General features: G+C 45.8%; 1 protein-coding gene and 1 pseudogene across 2 annotated transcripts in view; both read left to right on the forward strand.

The window, feature by feature from the left end:
• The window catches only part of STAC (SH3 and cysteine rich domain), a 411,447-nt gene that overhangs the window by 183,246 nt on the left and 201,441 nt on the right, over nt 1-26,760 (forward strand). The window lies entirely within an intron of this gene.
• LOC134608854 (KH domain-containing, RNA-binding, signal transduction-associated protein 1-like) lies at nt 11,490-13,056 on the forward strand (annotated as a pseudogene).

The following is a 26,760-nucleotide window of genomic DNA, read 5'->3' on the forward strand; positions in this document are numbered from 1 at the left end:
GAAGCGCCTATAATAGTTGGAGAATCCAATAAACCTCTGAATGGCCTTGAGGCCCCTGGGTAAAGGCCAATCCAAAATGGACTGGAGCTTATCCGGGTCCATCTTAAACCCTTCCCCAGAAATCACATAACCAAGAAAGTTTATCTGGGATTGGTCAAAGCTGCATTTCTCCAATTTGCAGTACAGGCCATGTTGAAGAAGCTTGCGCAATACCCTTCTGACTTGTCTGTGGTGAGTCTCAATCTCTCTAGAGTGTATAAGTATATCATCCAGATATACAATAACGCAGTCATGTTGAAATTCCCTAAGAACTTCATTGATCAGGTCCTGAAATACTGCCGGTGCATTACAGAGGCCAAAAGGCATTACTGTGTATTCATAGTGCCCATAACGGGTATTGAACGCCGTCATCCACTCGTGTCCCTGCTGAATTCTCACCAAGTTATACGCCCCTCTGAGATCTAACTTGGTGAAAATCTTGGAGCCTTTTAGACGATCAAAGAGCTCGGTAATCAAAGGAATTGGGTAGGCATTTCTAATGGTTATTTTGTTCAAACCTCGATAATCAATGCAAGGTCTTAGTGTACCATCCTTCTTTTTAACAAAAAAAACCCAGCCCCAGCAGGAGAGGAGGATCTCCTAATGAATCATTTTTCAAGGTTCTCACGAATATACTCCTCTAAGACTAAGTTCTCTTTAGTGGACAAAGGATATACATTACCCCTGGGGGGCATAGTACCCGGTAGTAGATTAATCTTACAATCAAAAGACCTGTGTGGAGGTAAAGTATCAGCATTCTTTTTGTCAAATACTGCCTTTAAATCCAGGTACAGGGACGGTATTTGTACCTCTGTAGAGTAGGTAGAATTAATCGGTGTGTTAACTGCGCAAAGCGGTGACACTGTCCGTAAGCACCTGTCCTGACAACCCTGACCCCATGAGATTATCTCCCCTAATTCCCAATCAATAATAGGGTTATGTTTTTTTAACCAAGGGTACCCCAGGACTATGGGAACAGAAGGAGAAGAAATAAGCAATAAAGATATTTCTTCCTCGTGTAAGATACCAACAGTTAATTTACCGGGTATGGTTTCACGGAAAATAACAGGCTCAACTAAAGGTCTACCATCTATGGCCTCAACGGCCAAGGGTGTCTCCCTTAACTGGGATGGGATAGCGTGTTTGGTAACAAAAACTTGGTCGATAAAGCTCTCAGCAGCTCCGGAATCTATCAATGCCATAGTTTCTAGTACTCCCTTCTCCCAAGTTAAAGAAACGGGTAGCAGAAGCCTGTGATCTTTATAATTAAGATTAGAGGACAAAATAGAAACACCCAAGGCCTGTCCTCTAGAAAAACTTAGGTGCGAGCGTTTCCCGAGCGATTAGGACAATTTAGGCGTAAATGACCTCTGACTCCACAGTACATACACAACCCCTCCCTTCTCCTGTACTGTCTCTCCTCTTCTGAGAGGCGAGTATTGCCTATCTGCATAGGTTCTGGAAAAAGTGATGTTGTGGATTCAGAACTTTGAAATGAAGGAGCTAGTTTAAAGGAAGGTCTACGGTTTCTCTCTCGAGTGTTCTGCCTCTCTCTTAAACGTTCGTCAATGCGAGAAATAAAAGAAATTAAATCCTCCAAATTTTCAGGAAGCTCTCTAGTAGCAACCTCGTCAAGGATTATGTCTGATAACCCGTTTAAAAATACATCTATATAAGCCTGTTCATTCCACTTAACCTCTGCCGCCAAGGACCTGAACTCTAGTGCATAATCCACAAGTGTTCGGTTTTCTTGTCTAAGGCGCAACAGTAATCTAGCTGCATTGACCTTTCTACCTGGAGGGTCAAAAGTTCTTCTGAAAGCGGCTACAAAGGCATTATAATTATATACTAACGGATTATCATTTTCCCACAATGGATTGGCCCATCTCAAAGCTTTCTCAACAAGTAATGTGATAATAAATCCAACCTTCGCCCTATCTGTAGGATAGGAGCGGGGTTGTAATTCGAAATGGATACCTATTTGGTTTAAGAAACCACGACACTTCTCTGGAGAACCACCATAACGTACAGGTGGAGTGATACGGGAAGAAGCACCTACAGTGGCTACCTCTAGACCTGAACTCACAGGAGAGATAGAAGTATTACGCATCTTCTCTGGTTGATTACCAGAACGAGATAGTAACGCCTGTAGTGCTAGAGCCATCTGGTCCATTCTGTGATCCATGGCGTCGAACCTAGAGTCAGAAGGACCAACCTGAGTGTTTGTACCTGCAGGATCCATTGGCCCTGTCGTAATGTCAGGATCGGGACAGGGATCCAACACGCAGAGTACAAACAGGTGGTAGGTACGTATACCGGACCTTAGAATGGCCGGACTTAACGTAAGGAGTAAGTAGAGAATGGTCTAGGAACAAGCCGAGGTCGAGGGAACGAGAGGACAGGTAAGCGAGAGACAAGCCGAGTCAAAGGGTAACAGAGGTAAACAGAGTAGTACAAACAAGCCGGGTAAGAACCAAAGAGACAACTAGAATACAAGAGCACTGAGTGACTAGACAGGCTAGAACCACGACAGGGCAATGAGCAGATGCCGAAAGCCTTACTTTATACCTTGATTCTAGGGGGTAATCACGCCCCCGACGAGTCCTGATTAGTGCTCGGGACTTGACTGACAGGTCGACCCGGGTTGGCGTCATGATGTCGACTACTGAGCGTCGCGTCATATAAGGAAGTGGATCCCTCGCGGTCGGCTTGTAAATGGCCGAGAGAACCGCGAGGAACGGAAGAAACAACCCCTCTGGGAGGATAAACGTCTAAGTCTCTCACCTCCTCTGAGGTAGAGACTACAGGTACCCTGACACCAGGTAAGCGTTCCTTTGTGTAGAAGGTATGCAAATCACCAGACTGAAACAATAATGGGGAGTGGTCTGGCGTCCCTTAAGAAGGGAAACCAAGCCCTTCCCACAACTACAGGCCCAGCCTTAGATATATATATATGTGTGTGTGTGTATATATCTATATATATATATATATCTATATCTATATCGATCTATATCTATCTATCTGTATAGGGATCGACCGAAATTGATTTTTTAGAGCCGATACCGATACCGATATTCTGTGAACTTTCAGGCCGATAGCCGATATAATTTGCCGATATTATGTACATTTACCATTTTGGAAAATAAAAACAATTTCTTAAGGTAAATGCACAAAATATAAATGCCAAGTGTAGTGGATGCAATGTGTTTAGACAGGGGAGCTGTGTGTGTTTGTGTAGTGTGTGTGTAGTGTGTGTAGTGGATGCAGTGTGTGTTTGTGTAGTGGATGCAGTGTGTATATTATGAAAGCATATAATGAAAGCAGAGTGTTTGTGTAGTGTGTGGGTAGTGTGCGTAAAGTGAATGCAGTGTGTGTTTAAAAGTGAATGCTGTATATACTAAATGCAAAGTGTGTGTTTTTGTGTAGTGTGTGTATATAATGAATGCAGAGTGTGTGTATAGTGAATGTAGTGTGTTTATATAATGCAGAGTGTGTGTGTTTGTATAGTGTGTGTATATAGTGGTGTGTTTGTGTAGTGTGCATTATATAAACACACTAAACACACACTGCATTATATACACAAACTACTCAAACACACACTGCATTATATAAACACACTGCATTATATACACAGTGTGTTTGTGTAGTGTGTATATAATGCAGTGTGTTTGTATAGTGTGCACACTATACAAACACACTGCATTATATACACACACTACACAAACACACTGTGTATATAATGCAGTGTGTTTGTGTAGTGTGCATTATATAAACACACTACACAAACACACTTCATTATATACACACACACTGCATTATATACACACACTATGCAAACACACACACTGCATTATATACACACTACACAAACACACTGTGTATATAATGCAGTGTGTTTATATAATGCAGTGTGTGTTTGAGTAGTTTGTGTATATAATGCAGTGTGTGTTTAGTGTGTTTATATAATGCACACTATGTGTTTGTGTAGTATGTGTATATAATGGAGTGTGTGTGTGTGTGTGAGGGGGCATTTTTTATATTTTTATATTTAATCATTATTATTTATTTTTGTTGTCCCCCCTCCCTGCTTGTTGCCTGGCCAGCGAGGGGGGATATAGCAGTCCCTGGTGGTCCAGTGGCATTGGCTGAGCTGTGGGGGGGCGGGCAGCAAGCATTTACTCACCTCCCAGCAGCTCCTCCAGCTCTCTGTGTAACTCTCGCGGCCAGTGCAGAGCGTTGCCATGGTAACCCGTGGCAACGCTTTGACGGCCGCGGGTCTCGCAAGAGTTACACTGGGGAGCTGGAGGAGCTGCTGGGAGGTGAGTAAATGCTTGCTGCCCGCCCCCCCAGGACCGCCGGGCTTGTAATGAGCCTGGCGGTCCTAGGAGGTATTATCGGCAATATCGGTATCTCTATTGGCCGATACTGATATTGCCGAAAATACCCAATATCGGTCGATTATGTCGGTAAAACCGATAGTCGGTCGATCCCTAATATAAATATATATATATATATATATATATATATATGCATTTGCAAAGATTTAGAGTGCAAATGTATGTACAGGGCCGTCTTTAACGCGTGGCAAACGGGGCAGCTGCCCTGGGCCCAGTTGCTCCTGGGGGGCCCAGAGCAGCTGCTCCGTGGGCTGTGCGATTTGCGCAGCCCCTATGGACCGGGCGGTGCAGCTCCCGCACACTGTGGAGGCTTCCCCGGTGGCCCAAGCACTAAGGGCCACCCGGGGATCATGTGTCAGCAGGGGCCCGGTCCTGTTCTGCAGCCGGCTCCTCCCACCGGAGATAATATCCGCGCGGGAGGAGAAAGGCAGGGAGGGGAGTTCCAGAGGAGAACTCCCATCTGCCTCAGCCTGCCACTGGACCAGGGAAGCCACCCTCCAGAAAGGTAAGAACCTGGAGGGTGGTTAAATGTGTGTGTGTGTGTCAGTATGTCTGTCAGTGTATGTGTATGTGTGTGTGTGTGTGTCAGTAGGCCTGTGTGTGTGTGTATGTATGTCTGTGTGTCTGCCAGGATATATTTGTGTCAGTGTATGTGTCAGTATGTATCTGTGAATGTTTTAATGTCTGTCTGTGTGTATGTGCCAGTACGTCTGTCTGTGTGTATGTCAGTATGCCTGTGTGTGTGTCAGCATGTCTGTGTGTGTGTGTGTGTGTGTGTCAATACATCTGTCAGTGTCTGTGTGTGTTAGTGTATCTGTCAGCGTATGTGTCTGTGTATGTATGTGTGTGTGTGTGTGTCAGTATGTCTGTCAGTGTCTGTGTGTGTGTGTCAGTAGGCCTGTGTGTGTATGTCTGTGTGTGTATGTATGTCTGTGTGTGTGTGTGTGTGTGTGCCAGGATATATTTGTGTGTCAGTGTATGTGTGTCAGTATGTATCTGTGAATGTTGTAATGTCTGTCTGTGTGTATGTGTCAGTACGTCTGTCTGTGTGTAAGTCAGTATGCCTGTGTGTGTGTCAGTGTGTATGTCAGTATGCCTGTGTGTGTGTGTCAATACGTCTGTCAGTGTCTGTGTGTGTATCTGTCAGCGTGTGTGTGTATGTATGTATGTATGTGTGTGTGTGTCAGTATATTTGCCAGTATATATTTGTGTGTCAGTGATTGTGTGTGTCAGTATGTATCTGTGACTATTTTAATGTCTGTCTGTGTGTGTATGGGCCAGTACGTCTGTCAGTGTGATTGCGGGTTGGGCGTAATTGGGGGGTGAGGCGGTGGGAGGGGCAGAGCCCTGGGGGCCCAAGAAATGCATTGCCCAGGGTCCTAATCCTATTATAGACGGCCCTGTGTATGTACATGTATTACTACAGATGTCCTAGACTCTCACCTATTTATATATTCAAATTACCCTACCATCAATACTGTATATTTCCCATGAAACCGTAACATTTTCAGTTTCCTCAATTTGTGAATTTCCACCTCTGTGTGCATATTGTTACATTTCAAGTGTTCCTTTAATTCAGAATAGTTGATTCAGATACATAATTGACTAGGTGAATGTTTACAATTATTTTAACTTTAAATTTGCAGCTAGAGCTTGCCTATTTGTCATTGTCTTCTACAAACAGCAACAGTCTGAGAATTCTCATTAAAGTCTGGTCTTCTCATAGATTTCAGCCCTGTGAAAATGAATTCTGTCTTCATAAAGGGGGTTTAAAAGTTGAATTTAGAGATCTTTATCTTCCGACTCAGTGTCTACATTTTAGTTCCCTGTCAATCATTGTTACAATCTCTGTAATTTGCATCTAGCAATCGGCAAATAATAATAAAAAACTATTAAGATGAACCAAATTATGTCCATGCTTATGTTTGGTTCATTTGAATTTTATTTGCATATTTTTGTTGGATAACCACTTCCTTTTTTAATTTCTCACTCATTGCTTGTTTACTTCCCCCATTCCCACAAGCAAAGTATATTAGTATGAGATATGTTTAAACCTCCCTTATGCTCTGTAACGGAGCTCCGTGTACCCCGACCGAGTACCCTCCGTTGATGGATGCTCCTAGCGCTCTCAGAGGACTCCAAGCACTGCAGACGACACCACAACCACCGCAGGCTCCACAACCGCCGTAGCTTAACTGGAGCCGCGCCGTCTTCCTTCCACCCTGGATCGGCTTCTGTCCTCCAGGACCGTGTGGGGAAGACCTCTCCTCCAGGAGAGCGTATCCGGAACAAGCTCTTACAAGAGCTAAGTGATTAAGAGCTCAGGGGAATATGCAGCGCATAGCAATCCCCAGTGTGATATAGCAGTTCCCTCCAATAACGAGACAAGGCTACGTATTGAGGGTCAGAAGAGGTCTGAGGCCTGGAACACCCAGCCTGCTTTTTATTAGGATAAGGTACACACAGGACACTCCCAGGGGGAGGATGAAATTAACCAATAACAGCATAGTACAGCCCACAGGTTCCCTCCCCTCAGATAAACAGTTAAACCAATTATTACATACAGTAAAAATACAGTTTTCACATACACACTGTAACTTTAAAACCATACATTCAATTTCAATAAAAGTTGCATATTCAGACTCAGCATACATCAAACATAAACACTTCCAAAAATCAGCCAAATCCCTCCAGTGGATCAAAAGTTAGCTGGAAGTCCTTTATGACCGACCGCAAGCACAATTTCCTGCCCAAAACAGTTCCATAGATTTGGGCTGTGCGGCCGGTCAATTTCATGCCGAAAAACGACTAAGTCCCATTTCGAACGGGACTTAGTCTCTGGAGCTGCAAGTTCCGTATGGGAGAAGGTAAGGGTCAGCGGTGTTCGGCAAAATGTGTAGCCGATTTCAGTTCCACAGAATCTTTAGCATACACCGCTGACCGCATTCGAGGAAACCAAGATGGCCGCCGCCACGTGCAATTGACCGGCAGTAACCTCACAGCCTGGGAGGTAAATTGCCTGCACACTTTAGCTTCTGGGTGGTCCGCCTGTGTGGTACTCGGTTCAGTAAGCCCTATTTACTGAACCAAGTGGGAGAAAGCCAGGGGCAAGTTATTTTACCGGTCTGGGGACATAGTCTTAAAGGGGCATTGTTCAGCAAAGTCACAATATGTCCCCAGACGGTTCTTAAAGGGCCATACACACCCAATAAATGTTAATAAGTTTTCAGGGGCACAATCTTCCAGGGGCCATAGTCATGAGGCAGGAGGCTGGCAAACATGCTTCTCCACAATCCAGGGAAGCAGGGCAATTTCTCATTTAAAGGGCCAGTTACAAATAGCGATTTGTAACACATCTCCCCTTTGGGGGGAAGACTAACCAGGCACCTGACCTTCTGTCGGTCAGTGCCTCCGTTAGTCGATCCACCAACCCACAATAAACAGATGTCCGAGTAGCCCCCCCACAACATCAAAGTACAGGAACAGCCCACCCACAACACACAGTCACTGCACCTGGGTATTTGCCTGTGGTAATGAGGCCACATGCCGAGGGTACTTGAAGGGCAGAGGCCAACTGCACTCTGCCCAGATGCCAGCTCTTCTGCTGGGGTAGCCTGCAGGACATCAGGCTCTGGACCAGGGAAAAAGGTAGGGCAGAGGCCGACTGCACTCTGCCCAGCTGCCAGCTCTTCTGCTGGGGTAGCCTGCAGGACATCAGGCTCTGGACCAGGGACAAAGGTAGGGCAGAGGCCGACTGCACTCTGCCCAGCTGCCAGCTCTTTGGCTGGGGTAGCCTGCGGGACATCCGGCTCTGTAGCCAAGGGAACATGGACGTCAGTAGGGGTTAACATTGCCTCTGTTAACTCTGGTGCCACGCTAGGAGTTACCTGGGGAGGGGAATTTGTACTTACCCCCTCCTCTGGGTGTCCCGGTGAGGGTAGTTGGGGATCTGGAAAGGCTGTCCAGCATCCCTGTAGGTCAGGCACAGAGACCACGGTCCCATCTGCGCCGTCTGGGGGATTGGTGTCTCCCCTTGTTAGGGTAAGCTGCCGCTGGGGAGAGGGGGTGCTGTGCTCCTTTCCCGGAAACACAGGCTGCCGCTGGAGAGGGAGACCGCCTGTCTCCACTCCCGTAACATTGTCCTGTTGCTGTAGAGAGGGACCAACTGTCTCTGCTCTCTGTAGGACACACTGCTGCTGGGGGGGAAGGTCGGCACCTTCGGCCCCCTGGGGTACACACTGCCGCTGGAGAGGGAGACCGCCTGTCTCCACTCCCTTACCATTGTCCTGTTGCTGTAGAGAGGGACCAACTGTCTCTGCTCTCTGTAGGACACACTGCCGCTGGGGGGGAAGGACGGCACCCTCGGCCCCCTGGAGTACACACTGCCGCTGGAGAGGGAGACCGCCTGTCTCCACTCCCTTACCATTGTCCTGTTGCTGTAGAGAGGGACCAACTGTCTCTGCTCTCTGTAGGACACACTGCTGCAGGGGGGGAAGGACGGCACCCTCGGCTCCCTGACACTCACTCTGGGGTTGGGGATCTTCCCAGTAAACCTCTACTATATCCTTCCAGCTGAAGGGTTCTAGACCTGGTTCTGCTTGTCGGGTAGGTTGGGGCTGCACGGAGCTGAGCAGGCGTAGGTAGTCTTGCTCCAGCTCCCACTCCCTTGTTACCAGGTGGGTCATGTCTTCTCTCACCTCGCGTTCGTCAGCCCAGACATACATGCCCATCCGGTAATCGTAGATGTCCCAAAACCTAAACTCCTCTGTGCTGCCGAAATCAAGTTCCTCCGCCATGGCATCCTGAAGTAGGCCAGGACCATCGTAATCATCCCCCTCCGGTAAGTCGTGCTCGGCTGTCCAGGGGGTAAGTCGGATGGTATACCACCAGAGGGCCTGGTATGCGTTGGCTAGCCCGATCTCTCGCCATACCAGGGTCTCCAGTCTTGCCACCCACTCATCTAGGGGTTGCTCTCCCAATAGATGCATTCGCATTGCCACACGCTTCTGTAGCCGCTGCTCATCACTGGGGAGACTCTCACCTCGCCGCCACTGGGCATCTTCCAGGGCATCATACCAGAGTTCCCTTCTGGCTGCATCCCTGTAATCTGCGGCCTCCTTCTCCTCCTCATCATGGAACGCTGTCCGCAAACCAGCTGATTCCATCCTGTTGTAGCCAGGGGCGCTGCCCAATGGCTAGCGTTGCCCTCAATTTGTAACTCCAAACGTTACCAGTGTCTCTGAGCTGCTTCTCCTCGCACTAGGACGCCATCCCACCGCTGCCACCACTGTAACGGAGCTCCGTGTACCCCGACCGAGTACCCTCCGTTGATGGATGCTCCTAGCGCTCTCAGAGGACTCCAAGCACTGCAGACGACACCACAACCACCGTAGGCTCCACAACCGCCGTAGCTTTACTGGAGCCGCGCCGTCTTCCTTCCACCCTGGATCGGCTTCTGTCCTCCAGGACCGTGTGGGGAAGACCTCTCCTCCAGGAGAGCGTATCCGGAACAAGCTCTTACAAGAGCTAAGTGATTAAGAGCTCAGGGGAATATGCAGCGCATAGCAATCCCCAGTGTGATATAGCAGTTCCCTCCAATAACGAGACAAGGCTACGTATTGAGGGTCAGAAGAGGTCTGAGGCCTGGAACACCCAGCCTGCTTTTTATTAGGATAAGGTACACACAGGACACTCCCAGGGGGAGGATGAAATTAACCAATAACAGCATAGTACAGCCCACAGGTTCCCTCCCCTCAGATAAACAGTTAAACCAATTATTACATACAGTAAAAATACAGTTTTCACATACACACTGTAACTTTAAAACCATACATTCAATTTCAATAAAAGTTGCATATTCAGACTCAGCATACATCAAACATAAACACTTCCAAAAATCAGCCAAATCCCTCCAGTGGATCAAAAGTTAGCTGGAAGTCCTTTATGACCGACCGCAAGCACAATTTCCTGCCCAAAACAGTTCCATAGATTTGGGCTGTGCGGCCGGTCAATTTCATGCCGAAAAACGACTAAGTCCCATTTCGAACGGGACTTAGTCTCTGGAGCTGCAAGTTCCGTATGGGAGAAGGTAAGGGTCAGCGGTGTTCGGCAAAATGTGTAGCCGATTTCAGTTCCACAGAATCTTTAGCATACACCGCTGACCGCATTCGAGGAAACCAAGATGGCCGCCGCCACGTGCAATTGACCGGCAGTAACCTCACAGCCTGGGAGGTAAATTGCCTGCACACTTTAGCTTCTGGGTGGTCCGCCGGTGTGGTACTCGGTTCAGTAAGCCCTATTTACTGAACCAAGTGGGAGAAAGCCAGGGGCAAGTTATTTTACCGGTCTGGGGACATAGTCTTAAAGGGGCATTGTTCAGCAAAGTCACAATATGTCCCCAGACGGTTCTTAAAGGGCCATACACACCCAATAAATGTTAATAAGTTTTCAGGGGCACAATCTTCCAGGGGCCATAGTCATGAGGCAGGAGGCTGGCAAACATGCTTCTCCACAATCCAGGGAAGCAGGGCAATTTCTCATTTAAAGGGCCAGTTACAAATAGCGATTTGTAACATGCTCCTACCCACCTTGCCACAGGTAGGGGCATATATGCATTGCTCACTGTCATAAAAGACTAGTACTTTATTATTTGTTTGTAACCTTTATATTAGCAACTGGGAAACATTAGTAGACATATTTTGTAGACATGCCTGTACTTGTGGCATGGCGGTTAGGGGCATGAGGGAATATGCTAATATGGGCATCATATTGACCCCATAGGGTTTCATTTCATACTTATTTCAGGCATTTCATTCCTATTCTAAGTATGCATACTGCATAGTTAATTTAGCATACACTAAGACTAAAAATTCAAAAATTATATATATTCTAACACTTGTTCGTCTGATAGGGAACCCTCTACCTATCTAGAAAAGTACTAAAAGTATTAATAAATAGAAGTATGAGACACTGCACTAAAAATACAGGGTTGGGCTACAGCTTTGCTGAGAGCGGGAGGAGGAGGCAACGACCGAGCCAGCCAGGAGCATCAACAATAACAACATCGCCACCACCGCCATGGCCGACAGCATGGAGACCGAGTCCAAGTACCTGCCCGAGCTCATGGCAGAGAAGGACAGCCTGGACCCGTCCTTCACACACGCCATGAGCCTCATCAACAGTGAAATTGAGGGAATGAAAAAAGGTGGTGAACCCAAGAAGGATGAAGATGACACTTACATGGATTTGTTCTCGCACAAAAATATGAAACTTAAAGAACGTGTTCTAATACCTGTCAAATTATACCCAAAGTTTAACTTTGTTGGAAAGATCCTGGGTCCACAGGGTAACACCATTAAGAGGCTTCAGGAGGAGACTGGAGCCAAAATTTCTGTACTGGGAAAAGGGTCAATGAGAGACAAGGCAAAGGAGGAAGAACTTCGCAAAGGAGGTGACCCTAAGTATGCCCATCTGAATATGGACCTTCAGGTGTTTATTGAAGTCTTTGGCCCACCTTGTGAAGCATACACCCATATGGCACATGCTTTGGAAGAGGTTAAAAAATTCCTTGTTCCGGAGCAATTTTTAGAACTCTCCTATCTTAATGGAGCTTCCCCAGAGCAAGCCCGTGGGGAGGAAGAGGTGGACCGGCTAGGGGTAGAGGAGGACCGCCACCCCCACCTTCTGCTGCTCCTCCATCAAGGGGAAGGGCTGGACCCCTACGTTCTCTTGTTCCAAGAGGTGATCCTGGAAGAGGTGCAATAACACGTGGTGCCAGTCGCAGTGTGACTCCTGCTCCTGCAAGTAGAGGCACACCTGCTGGAAGGGCACGTGGTGGTACCATCCAGGTGATCTCTTTGCCACCTCCAACACCAGAGTCTTATGACGAATATGGTTATGAAGATTCATACGCAGACCAAAACTATGAAGGGTATGAAGGATATTACAATCAAAACCAAAGTGATACAGAATATTATGATTATGGCCATGGCGAGGGGCTAGAATCATATGAAGGTTACGGCCAAGATAATTGGAATGGCTCACGACCCTCTTTAAAGGTGCCGTCTTCTCACCCTACGAAAGGGGGCACTTACAGTGATCATCCCTACAGGCGCTTCTGAGTCTGGACACATCCAACCCATTAATACTGATATCTTGTGTCCCGGGACTTCCTGTTCCTTAGCCCATACACAAGTAAATTCTGTGCTCTGATCCCTTCCATCTCCTCAAACCTTCCCTCCTGAAATCCTTCTCATAGGACTGCTTTTAAATCAGACATCCAAACTCTCTTTTCGTGGAGATACTTAGACCATTTTTTTAAATTTTATTTTTTTATTTTATTTTCACTGTTTAAACAAAGTTAAAACTCCAAAATGCTTTTCATGTAAAAAGTTGTTAAAATGTAGTATTCGTAGTGACTGCTCCAAACTATAGTTTCTTACAAAATATTAAATGTTAGCTGTAGTTTCACTGTTCCGCGCTAAGCTGCATTTAAAAAAAACAAAAAAAAAAACATTTTTCTTTGAGCTGGTTAGTGTAATTAGCTGTAATATTGTATGCTGTTTAAAACAAACTTTTGACTTTGTAATCTCCTTTTATGTTATTAAATCAAATGGATGGATCTTTGCTAATGTTGTCTTAATTCGTAAAATTCTCAAATAGGAAGGTAAAATACAGTTCAAATAAAACTAATTTGGGTTGTGAGTTCTAGTTTCAGGCATAGTATGATATTGGGTGGGATTTGAACAGCTACTCATTATTTTAAGTAATAGGTTCTTGATTGATAAAGTTATTTTGAACAGTGTCTTAAATTTGCATAATAATTGAACTGAACAGTATTTATATATGGAGATCTAATAATTGATCTCCAATTGTTTAACCCCTTAAGGACACATGACATGTGTGACATGTCATGATTCCCTTTTATTACAGAAGTTTGGTCCTTAAAGGGTTAAAGAGCTTGATTCTGACATCCGCTCTACCATCATTCTTTTGGGTTATATGAAACTTTTTAATCAAAATAGTTAACTTTACTGGTTCTAACAAAAAATGCTGCCCTTGTGTGTAGGATAACTACCCCATTATGTATTGTTGTAAGGAGTATTACTGCCTGTCTAAATAGGTAACTTTCTTTCTCCATCTGTACTGACATTTGTCAAAACTTTTTTTTTCAGTTTGTTTTTAATAAAAATATAAACTCTGAAAAGAAAATAAAAAAATACAGGGTTGGGAAATATAATAATCACACAACCAATGATATCAGCAGTATAAATAAAAGCAATACAACTAAAACCAAGATCTGCTAGATGAAGTCCACCTAAAAAATACAAGTAATGGTGTATAGTCTTGTAATTCCAGTGGTAAGTGAAAATGTCTGCCCCAGATGACAGCAGGAACCTCATTCACCTTAAACCTGCATTACAACACTTTCATGTACAGAATCACTATATATTTTTATATTGTTTTTAAAAAGTGGTTCCACACTCAACTGCTCTGAAACTTTCCTTTGTGAGTTAATACCGCTCACAGTCGGCACTGAATGACCGAGAGCTCCTCGTGTATACAATAGTTACAACATCTTTATTAAACAATACAAGTTAGGCTTGTGCAAAATTCTGTTAATTAGGTTTGTGTCTGTCTGGGAGCCTGTAGTTAAATCAACTTTTGATCAATAAGTGCCTCCACCCTTCTACTTATGCTGGTGTTAAGACAATCAGATGTTTCAATTTGAATGGCCCATAGTTACATTTGCATAGGTAATTTAACTTGTTGGGGGCAAGGAGCAGGCCCGGATTAGGAATGAAAAGCATCCCTGGAAAAAAAATGATATACCAGCCCCATAATGCATTGCGCCAGCCTAGTGTGCAATTATGGAAGTGGGAAAAAAGAAAGTACTCATAGGGCTTCAAAATAAACAAAGCAGATGTGCATTTGCATATAATCAATGTTTCAGTCCATTTTCTTGATATATTAAGAAAAGTTTGGCCATTTGGACTGAAATTGTGAATGTAAGCTATTGCACAGCAGTAAAAAAAAAAAGTTATCTTTTTTTTTTTTTTTTTAAGTAATAAGAGTGTACTCTTCACTTTGGCTTACAACTGGATAAATTTCAGTCAATGCCAATTCAATTCCCATATGAAAGCACTGCGGGGCTATTGCGCATGTGTGGCAAAATGCTGCGCTTCACCGCACCAATCAGCATCTCCTCATAGAGGTGCTTTGCATCAATGCATCTCTATGGGGACTGATCAGAGTGTGTAGCACTGGACTAGGAAGCATCTCTAGTGGCCGCCTGAGTGACTGCCAGTAGAGATGTGCCTAGGCAGAAATGTAGGCACTGCCTTTTCTCTGAAAAGGTAGCATTTACAGTGCTCAGCCTACAGGGACAGGCTATAGTCATCAGAACCACTGCATTAAACTGTAGTAGTTCCGGTGACTATAGTATCCCTTTAATACAACGTCTTTCTCTCACCGGTCAACTCTAAATTACAGGGAGAGCAGGAGACACAAGTAAAGATGCATTTTGTTAGTGTCTTTTTCCCCCAAGCCCCTTCCATGTGCCTCTTAGCCCCAGCCCCAATGTCTTTTTCTCCCTTACCCCAGCCTTTCTGTGAGTCTCTTTCCTAGGCCCCATTACCTCTTTGTGTATATTTCCCCACAGCTTCTCTGTGTGTCTCATTCTCCCCTTCCCCAACCCATCTGTGTGTCTCTTGTTCGTCTTCCTCAGCTCCTGTGTGGGTCTCCTGTGCCCCTTTCCTAACCCCTCTGTCTCTGTCTCCCCACACACCTCTGTGTGTCTTTTTACTCCCCAGCCCCTCCATGTGTCTCATTACCCCACAGCCCTCCATGTGTCTCATTCCACCGTCTCCAGTCTTCCATGTATCTCAGTAGCCCCCACATGTGTCCCATTAGCCCCCATCCCTCCCTCCATCCATATAGCCTCTCTGTCCCTTCATGTGTCCCACTAGCCCTCCCTCCCAGCGCTCCATGTGTACCACTAGCCCTCCCTCCCAGCCCTCCACATGTTCCTATAGCACCCTCCCAGCCCTCCATGAGTCCCTATACACCCCATGTGTCTCAGTAGCCACCCCTGTGTGTCCCATTAGCCACCCAGCCCTCCATGTGTCCTTTTAGCGACCCCAGCCATAAATGTGCCCTGTAGCCCCCTCTCTGCCCTCAATGTGTCCAAATAGGCCCCCTCCCAGCTCCCATGTGTCCCACTAGCCATCCCTCCCAGCCCCCATGTGTCCCATTAGCCCCATCCCAGCACTTCATGTGTCCCTATATCACCCCCCCAAGCTCTCCCTGTACCTTGCTGTAGCATGGCCGAGCAGGCAGACAATGTTGGATGATCCCCTGCTCACTGTACCCCATCTGACAGGAAGCAGTCGTGTGCTCTCTGTGAGCACTTCCTGTCAGACCGGGTAGGGGAACAGAAGTTTCCTCTACCGTGGTCTGCCTGCTCGGCCACGTTACATTCTATGACCAGCAGAAGAGAGCGCATCCCCTCCTGCTGGTCACCCGCGTATCCCGGTATCCTGGTCCTGGCAGGGAGTAACTCTGCTTTTATTTTTCAAATAATCTAATTACAAAGCAGATGCCGGTAGCTCCCTCCGTGTACTTAGACGAATGACAACTTAGTACACTTTGGTACTTCGGCAATTTTGTACTCGTTTCTATTAGTTCATTCATGTTTCATTTGAATGAACCAATAGTGCGGAATTCAGATGAATTCACATTTGTCTGAAAACAAATACCCAAATCTACAGAGAAGTGTAGAAACGGAACAGTGTTCTATTTCTCCTCTACATTTGCAATGTTTGTCCTATCTTTGCATTGTCTGAGCTGGATTACGATATAAATTGCTAAATATAGCAAAGCATCTAATAAAAAAAGTTATCACAAATTACATTTGCATTTTCTTTTCAATGTTTTATTCAGCGGTATACGTTTTAAGTTCTATAAAAGTGACAGTTCCCCTTTAAAAAATGTTAGATCACTCTTCTGTTTTATGTGTTCTGACGTTTGTGGTTTTTTTTCACAGATATATAGTTGCTAATGTTTTGTTAAGTACAGGAAAATGCATTTAAACATATTTGATCCTTATGTTCAGAATAAAAAGATCAGAAACGTTTTTGATTCATTGAGTCAGTCATTTGGTATAAATATTAATTATTTGAATATTGTTCAAGATAAAATGGCTCTTTGAACTTTTTATGTATGGTAATACGCAGAAAGAATAGACAGATGGCAGATAATGAGGTCTGAAAGTGAGAACTGTATCATTTAACATTAGTCCACATTTATCACTTGTGTATTTCCATACTTCCCAAGTAGCATCTTCCCTAAATCCCTGTCTGTCACATTGTCCTTGTATGTTTCCTGGTGTACCATATTTGGGACTTTTGAGAATGTTAAAAATCCATCCTTTTTTTTCAAATAGTAAAAATAAAAAAAAAATAAAAAAAAAAAGCCTGCAGAAGTGCAAGGCTATAGCCCAGGAGATGAGAGATATTAATGGATTCCACTGGCTGCTCACTGTGTAGTAGATATAACCCCACCTTGGCATGTCTGGTGAAGGTTAAGATAGAATATAGATTCCTCTTTATAGTTATATGGGGGGTCATACTCGTTTTTTTTTTTTTTTTATTGTGCCTAGCTGTCACACATCCCTTGCCTTGTTAAAGTCCCCGCCCCCTCCCAAATTTCAACTATATGACGGGCACCAGATTAAATACTTTGGAGTAAGCTGTTTAACAGTTTTACCCCTTGTGGTAGCCAGATGCCCAGGCCTCCACTCACCATAACAACATAATCCCAATTAAGTTCTTGTTGTGACTGTAGCGTTCCTTTAAAGGCATGAGGCTTCAGACGTATCAGTCCAACCTGGTTTAGCAGCTGTGAATCAATCCATTACTACGGGAACTTGAACATATATTGGGTAAGTTAGGTCTTCAGGATCTTTTAGGTGCAGGCAATAACTAATATAGTTACAAAAACAATGAAACAGAGGTCAAGACTTGAAGATAAATCCATTATGCTAGAAACGGGTCACAAGTCTTCATGTTTAAAGGATGCAGACTCATGAATATAGGTTTCAGGGTTCAGATCTCACAATATAATTTCAGTTCTACATGTACAAACTGTTGCAGAAATAATAGATATGCTCTCTGTATATGGCTAGGAGGGAAGGGCATTTAAGATACATTGTTAGTCTGGGAAGCAAGCTGTGCGTAAACAAAAAAAGGATGAACTATGTATAAGTAATGCTCCCTGAAACAAATCAAAACCAAAAAATAATGTAAAATAAATAAAGGCTGATGGTTTTCAGTACCTGATCAATTAACCAAATGGAATGATTTAAAGCTTGGGAGGTTAAAGTTAAAAATATTAAAGTAGCACTGTCATGGCCGAAGCCTGTTTTTTTTTTTTTAACCCCCCTCCCGACTCCACTACATCTAATTGACCCCCTAGTACCTCCCCAATTGCCCCTAAGCCCCCCATATTACCTATTTTTAATCTTTCTTTTATGCCCGGACCTATGTTCTGGGCGCCACCATCTTTGTGTGGGTAGATGAAGGCCCTGTGGGACACATCATCTGCCCACACTAGATAGCGCTGTGAAATTCCCGCACATGCCCAGTTAAACACTTGGGCATGCAAACAGGAATTACATCCATTCATTCGTCAGAAAGACGACGGAATGAATAGAAATGTCAGACGAACAAACAAACACTGAATATTAGTGTTCGTTTGTTTGTTCAGTTTATTACAAGGATGGAGCTAGCGGCCATTGTAAAACGTAAAAATAGAGGCGGCGGGGAGAGGGGCACCCCACCACTTCCTAAGCCCCCAATGTCCTTCCTCACGCTGTACCGCGAGTAGGGGCATGTCTACTAAAAACACAAAAAAAACTAGTACCCCCCCCAGGCCTGCACCCCTGAGCGGCGGGTGGGGGCCCTAAAGGATAATGAGGGGGGACCTATTGTCCTCCCCCCTGGCTACCACCCCTTTTGTTGGTACTCTGCTATTAAGTTATCTGAATATTTTTTTTCAAAGGGGAGGCAAAATATGCTACCCCCCTTTCTTCCCTCTTCCATTCCAATTCCAACTCCCCATTGCCTATCTTTGCTGGCTCAAGAAAAGCGTTTCTAGTGGGAGGTATAGTTTAGTTATCCATTAATAGGAAAAATTATTTGACCATCGTTTACTACCTAAAAGACAGGTATGTAACTGTGCAACATGAGAACCTTAGTTTACAGTAGCTGGGATGGTAAAGATTAGCCGCAACTATCCCAATCTGCATTTTCCATGGTGTTTAGTCAGTAATGGCTGGCTGGCTGTTTATCATGGGAGCTGCAGTCAACCACAAAAAGTTAGTGTGTAATGTAGTAGTTACAAGCCCAGTCTGTAATTACAATTCCCTCAAAGTAAAGCAATATGGCTGGCTGAATAGTATTGTAGATGCTCTCAACAAAAATGAGTGCTTTAACTGTAGATTTAGTGTAGTGTCCTCACCCCTTAGCACAGCCCCATTGAACTTCAGATCGGCATCTAAAGGCAATGAAAAGTAACTGCAATAATATGTTACGTTTTTGGATTACAATTTTTGAAGAATATCCAGAAGTACTCCTTCCTTTCCACTCGACGTACATGTGTGAAACTGCATGTTCTGCCCTTCATGCTATTAAAACAAAATAGCAAAACGGTTTCCAAGTGAAGCCAGCATTGAGATTATTGTAGCGGATTGTATCAAGCCTGTCCTGTAATATTCAGATAAGACTGCATTTGTTTTATTGTATCCGTGTATATATGTAATAGATGTGTATTTTCGTATGTGGGTTCGGTAGTCTCATAGGAATGAAACTACCGAACCATCAGACCACCCCAGTGAGAAGTGTGCGCCTCGTTAAGCGTTCACACTTCTCCCAAACCACAGCTTAATGGGTAATTGGTAAATGCCTGGGTGGCCGCTGTTCGGTGTACGAACCACACGCGGCGGCCATCTTACGCAAAAAAATCTCAGCTGTGTTTGGTCGTCGATTGTCTGGAACTCAAATCGGACACTCAGACAACCGAACACCGCTGAGACCTCCAGAGTTCCGTAACTACCGAACGGAGGGACCAGACTACCCCCCGTTCGGTAGAAACAGAGTACCGAACAAGGGAACTACAATGCAGGTAATATTAAGTGTGGATGGCAAGGATTGTTATATGTTTTTACTGCCGAACGGAGACCGACCGCAGGGCCCAAACACATGGAATCCTTTTCGGATACTACCTCGTGTGCGGTCGGTCAAACTTCACCCTCCACCTAACTCCCGAACCCCTGGTCCGATCTGGGTGAATTTTGGATATATTATTCACCCAGATCAGGGCTACCTGGCGGTACCCTAAGAATTATGCTATCTACTGGTTTAGGGGTACATCCAGGTTTTGGGGAATTGTATGGTACAAATAATAGGATTATGAGTCACCTTGAGAGGAGGAGATGTGTGGGAGTTAACTATTACTGTATTGGCTGATGTCCTAATGTGTGTAAATCCCTCCCTTGCATGGGAGAAACTCTTAAAAGGAGACTGTGGGAATAAAAGTTCTGTTCTGCTCCTGATGCTGTGTGTCGTCCAGTTATTGGGAGTGCTGTTGGGATATTGTTGGATTATTTTGCCTGCTGGAATTACTACTCTATGGATCTATAATACTTGTTCCTGAGCCTCACTGGGATCTTAAGTGGAGAATAGCTGTGGACTATCAGCTCTCCGCTACATTGGTTGGCAGCGCTGGGATCCAGACTCACAGAGGAACAAGGATTAATGGAGATTGATTACTCTACATTAAAGCGATCCACACTGAAAGATCTTCTTGAAGCAAGAGGTATTCCAGCCAGCAACACAACAAAGGCAATACTTATCGCTGAAGTAATGGCAGAATACCGAACAGAGGATGGTTCGGTTGCTGAACAAAGGAATGAGACAGACAGTACAGAGCAAGAGGAGTTCCAAAGACAACTCCAATTCAGACTGTCATTTTATGGGGAGAACCCATCAACGGAAATCATCTCCAAAACAATGACAGAGGTGCAAGAATTTGTAATGCGACAAAGGAGGCCACAGACACCAGAAAGAAGTCCAGCAGTATCTATGGTGCAAGAGGGTAAGCCAAAAACCCCATACCAGGCGTTTAAAATGTATGTAGAAGTGGAGGAGGATATAGATGCCTTCCTCCAAGACTTTGAAAGACTGTGCACGTTACATAAAATCCATAGGGAGGATTGGGTACCCATCTTAGCAGGACGGTTAACGGGGAGAGCAGCTGAACCCTACCGTACAATTCCGGATACAGAAATCGGGGATTACAGCCGTGTGAAAGAGGTTATCCTAGCTCGGTATGCTATGACACCAGAAGCATACCGGAGGCGCTTCAGAGAATTGAAAAAAGCGGAAAAGGACTCACATGCAGAATGGGCTTGCCGTTTACAAAGGACAGCCCTCGGATGGGTACAGGCGAACCAGGCACGGTCCATGGAGGACCTATTACAAATGCTACTATTAGAACAGTTTTATGAGGGGATCCCCGCAGAGCTGCAGGAATGGGTGAGAGACCGTAACCCCACGTCTATCACAGAAGCAGCTAAAAAGGCAGATGACTTTATGGATGCCCACCGGCAGCACAAGGTAGTGAGTGTTGAACCCGCTAGGAGGAAACTCTTTCTCCACTAACACTCACCCCGCACCGAGACAACTACCTTCACCAGCACCTGCAGCAGCTCAACTCAGCCAGAAGTGGGGACACTACCAGCGAGAATGCCCGCAGTCTAGAGACCGCCCCACCTGGATCCGACCAGGGCCACCACCACCACCACCGAGAGCAGCAGCACACCATTACCAGGACAAGACACCCATCACATATGGCTCGGCAGTTCCAGTTACTCCTGTGGAACAGTGGGAGGTGTTGCATGAAGTCAACCCACTGCAGGCACAGGCGGATAATCAACAACACCACAGGCAAACCGTTTACCTAGAAGGGAAGCCTATGCAGGGGCTCAGAGATTCGGGAGCTACTATCACCTTGGTCCAAAGTCACTTGGTCTCTGACAAGGCCAAAACCAATAAGACTGTGGCTGTCAGGGTTTCTGGGGGAGCCGTGTATCGGCTAAATACAGCAAGGGTTCATTTGCATTGGGGTGCGGGGTCAGGGAATGTGGAAGTGGGGCTGATGCCGCAATTGCCCGCTGAGGTGATACTGGGAAATGACCTGGGCAAACTTACATCTGCATTTGAGCCACAAACCACTGAGGAAGCACACCCAGTGGTCACCAGGCAACAGGCCCGCACCCAGGACTACAACACACTGCCGGAGGTCTAGGTAAGAGATCCTTCCCCTTCCCTAGACTGTGTCCCTTGGGCCCCTCCTGACGAATTTGCGGCAGAGGTGATCACTGACCCTACCCTACAGGTATATAGAGACAAAGTCACCTCTGACCAACCTGGGGCGGAGGGGGAAATATTTGTATGGGATAGGCAGTTATTGTACAGGGAGTCAGACAAGCAGGTAGCTGGGTCAGACCCAATTATTCTAAGACAGCTCGTCGTACCACAGAGGTACCGAACCGAATTGCTCCGGATAGCTCACGATATTCCACTATCCGGGCATTTGGGGGTCAGTCGTACCAGATATCGGCTGACCCAAAGTTTCTTTTGGCCAGGAATTAGCCAGGAAGTGCGCAAATATTGCAGCACCTGCGATACGTGCCAGAGGGTAGGGAAGAGGGGCGATCGGCGTAAAGCAAAGTTACACCCGCTACCCATAATTGAGGAACCCTTCCATAGAATAGCCGTAGACATCATAGGCCCCCTCGGGAAACCTAACCCATCGGGCAAAAAGTACACCCGCTACCCAGAGGCGGTGGCCTTGACAAACATTCACGCAGAAACCATGGCCAAGGCCCTGATGCAGATTTTCTCCCGGATGGGGTTACCCAGGGAGATCATCTCGGATCAGGGTACTCAGTTCACGGCAGAGGTCACCCAACATCTCTGGAAGTTTTGTAAGGTCAGACCCATAATTAGTGTCCCCTACCATCCCCAGACCAATGGGCTCTGCGGACGGTTCAATGGCACCTTAAAACAAATGCTCCGAACCTTTGCTGAGACCCACCGAGACTGGGAGCGATTCCTGCCCCACCTCCTATTTGCTTACCGGGAGGTGCCGCAGGAATCCACAGGATTCTCCCCATTTGAACTGTTGTTCGGGAGGAGAGTAAGGGGACCCCTAGACTTAATTAGGGAGCATTGGGAGGGAGATCGGAGCGCAGACGGCACCCCTATTGTACCATACGTATTGGCCCTCCGAGACCGCCTGGAAGCGCTAACTAAGACGATAAAGGAGAACATGCAGGCGGCTCAGACGCGCCAGCGCACATGGTATGATCGGGGCGCCAGGGACCGTAGCTTCCAGGTTGGGCAGAAAGTTTTAATTTTAAAACCTGTCCGACATAAGCTACAGGCCGCCTGGCAAGGCCCTTATAGAGTGGTGGAACAGAGATGTGACACCACTTATATAACTGGCCCCTGTGCAGGGACTGGAGGGCGACGCATGATCCACGTGAACATGATGAAACCCTACCAGGAACGCTCAGAAGAGGTGACGGCTATTTGTGCACCCACCTCTGACGAGTGTGACAGCCTGCCCCTCCCCGATCTGCTGGGAGACGGACAGCTGTCTGGCGATATAGCAGAGGTTGTACTGGGTGACCGGTTGAGTCCACAGGAGCGTATTGAGGTACAACTACTGCAAGAGAAGCAGGAGACCTTATCTAATGTGCCTAGATACACCCCTCTGGCTACCCACCGAGTGGAAACCCCAGGGCAACTCCCCATGCGCCATACCGCATCCCTGAAGCGGTGCGGGAGAATATGCGCAAGGAGATCGATGATATGCTCCAACTGGGGGTGATTGAACCCTCAGATAGTCCCTGGGCTTCTCCCGTGGTCCTCGTACCAAAGCGAGACGGTACGACCCGCTTTTGCATGGACTACAGGAGATTGAACGAAAAAACTATATCCAACGCATACCCTATGCCTAGGATAGATGAACTGCTAGACCGGATGGCCAGAGGCCAATACCTTACTACTATTGATCTGTGTAAGGGATATTGGCAGATTCCATTGACTCCGGACGCCATCCCTAAGTCAGCCTTTGTTACCCCATTCGGCTTGTACCACTTCAAAGTCATGCCGTTTGGGATGAAAAAGGCGCCGGCTACCTTCCAGCAGATGGTGGACCGGCTCCTAGATGGGTTCCAAGACTACACGTGTGCATATCTCGACTATATTGCCATATTCAGCAATACCTGGCAGGAGCACTTGGCCCATATAGGAGCGGTTCTAGACAGAATCAGGGAAGCCGGTCTGACATTGAAACCGGCTAAATGTAGTATTGGGATGGCCGAGGTACAGTACCTAGGTCATCGAGTGGGCTGTGGCAAGCAGAAGCCAGAACCAGCCAAAATAGAGGCGGTAGCCCAGTGGCCTACCCCTAAGACTAAGACTCAGGTATTAGCTTTTATATTGACAGTGGGGTACTATAGGAAGTTTGTCCCCAATTATAGCGCCCTGGCCAAACCCCTCACTGACCTGACCCGTAAGAACCTTCCCCGCCAAGTAACCTGGACCCCGGAGTGTGAGCAGGCATTCCAACACCTGAAAAATGCACTTGTTAATGCCCCTGTCTTGGCAGCTCCCAATCCAACTAAACGTTTTCTTGTACACACAGACGCTTCTATGTTTGGATTGGGGGCAGTACTGAGCCAAGTCAGGGCCGATGGCGGACAACATCCCGTGGCTTACATCAGTCGCAAGCTGTTAGCCAGGGAAGTAAGCTACGCCGCCATCGAGAAGGAATGCCTGGCTGTGGTGTGGGCCCTAAAGAAGTTGCAGCCGTATTTATATGGACAGGCATTTTCCGTGCTCAGGGATCACAACCGTTAGTCTGGCTGAACCGGGTGGCTGGGGATAACGCCAGGCTGCTGCGCTGGAGTTTGGCGCTGCAGCCTTTTGACTTTAACATTCAGTACCGCCCAGGCAAACAAAATGGAAATGCTGACGGGTTGTCGAGACAAACTGATTTGGAGAAATGATCCGTGAGCACCCCGGACATCCCCAAGCCGATCCGTGTTGGATCAGACTGTGTATGCCGGCTTGTGGGCAAGGGGGAGCAGTGTAGCGGATTGTATCAAGCCTGTCCTGTAATATTCAGATAAGACTGCATTTGTTTTATTGTATCCTTGTATATATGTAATAGATGTGTATTTTCGTATGTGGGTTAATGGGTAATTGGTAAATGCCTGGGTGGCCGCTGTTCGGTATATGAACCACGCGCGGTGGCCATCTTAAGCATAAAAATCTCAGTGGTGTTTGGTCGTCGAGTGTCTGGAACTCAAATCGGACACTCCGACAACCGAACACCGCTGAGACCTCCAGAGTTCCGTATCTACCGAACGGAGGGACCAGACTACCCCCCGTTCGGTAGAAACAGAGTACCGAACAAGGGAACTACAATGCAGGTAATATTAAGTGTGGATGGCAAGGATTGTTATGTTTTTACTGCTGAACGGAGACCGACCGCAGGGCCCAAACACATGGAACCCTTTTCGGATACGATCTCGTGTGCGGTCGGTCAATCTTTCACCCTCCACCTAATTTTGGATATATTATTCACCCAGATCAGGGCTACCTGGCGGTACACTAAGAATTATGCTATCTACTGGTTTAGGGGTACATCCAGGTTTTGGGGAATTGTATGGTACAAATAATAGGATTATAAGTCACCTTGAGAGGAGGAGATGTGTGGGAGTTAACTATTACTGTATTGGCTGATGTCCTAATGTGTGTAAATCCCTCCCTTGCATGGGAGAAACTCTTAAAAGGAGACTGTGGGAATAAAAGTTCTGTTCTGCTCCTGATGCTGTGTGTCGTCCAGTTTATGGGAGTGCTGTTGGGATATTGTTGGATTATTTTGCCTGCTGGAATTACTATTCTATGGATCTATAATACTTGTTCCTGAGCCTCACTGGGATCTTAAGTGGAGAATAGCTATGGAATATCAGCTCTCCGCTACAATTATCTTTAACGTCCTTGGGGCCTAAAATTTAAAACTAGTGAGCTCCCATTTAATAAATGTGTAATTCCTTTAAGACTGTCAATTTTTACTTTTCAAAAAAATATTGCTGCTAGGGATCATGTTGACTACTTCTGACTTGCTATTATCACCGCAAACTAATGATATTACAACTGCAGAGACAATAAGGAGGCTATTAGTAACCCGATACTGTGTACTCTGAGCTGGTTCTGCAATGACATAACTTTCTTGCCTATTAATTTCACTGCAGATTGAAAAAGCACAGTGAAATAAACCAGAGAGGGTTAATCCTTGTTAAATGTTTGCTCTAAGCACTATGACCACTACAGTGAATTTTTGTTATGCAACACTGCACATACTGAGTTGAATCCATTTTTATCATTGGTGTGATAGTAGTAGCCAGCCCAGCTAATGCCAATTTTGTGCATATTTGTATGCACAGAGTGGCACTCATTGGACGAGCAGCAGAAACCTTATGTTATAAGCCTGCTGTAGAGGAGGTCCTGCATCCGACAGGGACCCAGGTGATATTATTTGTATGCTAAATTATTATAGACATTCTGTATGTGTGTATATGTGTGTATATTTGCCTGTGTGTGTGTGTGTGTGTATGTGTATATATATATATATATATATATATATATATATATATATATATATATATACAGTTGTGCTTGTGGAAGAAATTGTGAAATGTTCGCATTGGTTTTGAAGATGTGACTGATCATGCAAAACAAATGTATTTTATTGAAGGATAGTGATCATATGAAGCCATTTATTATCACATAATCATAACAGAAATCACCCAAATGGCCCTGAGTTAAAAATACCACGTTAGGCCCATTTATCCCCTTAAATAGAGTTAAATCTTACCTTTATTTCAGCACCTCATGGATCCTCCAGCGCAGTCTCTGCCCACGCTCTGCCTCCATAGCTGAGATCAACAGAATTGACAATCCAATGTTTTCCCATAGGGTAATACGAACGCTTGGCAAAAGCTGTGCTGTGCCATTCAGCATCTCCTCCTAGAGAAACATGGAATTAATGTATCTCTATGGGGAAGGTTCAGTGCCTCCATGCGGAGCGTGTAGATGTTGAACCTCAGTGCTGCACAAAGTACAGTTGTGCTCAAAGGTTTGCCTATTCTGGCAGAAATTGTGTAATTTGGGCACTGATTTTGAAAATA

Source organism: Pelobates fuscus, chromosome 4 (genome assembly GCF_036172605.1).
Source record: "Pelobates fuscus isolate aPelFus1 chromosome 4, aPelFus1.pri, whole genome shotgun sequence".
Taxonomy (NCBI): domain Eukaryota; kingdom Metazoa; phylum Chordata; class Amphibia; order Anura; family Pelobatidae; genus Pelobates; species Pelobates fuscus.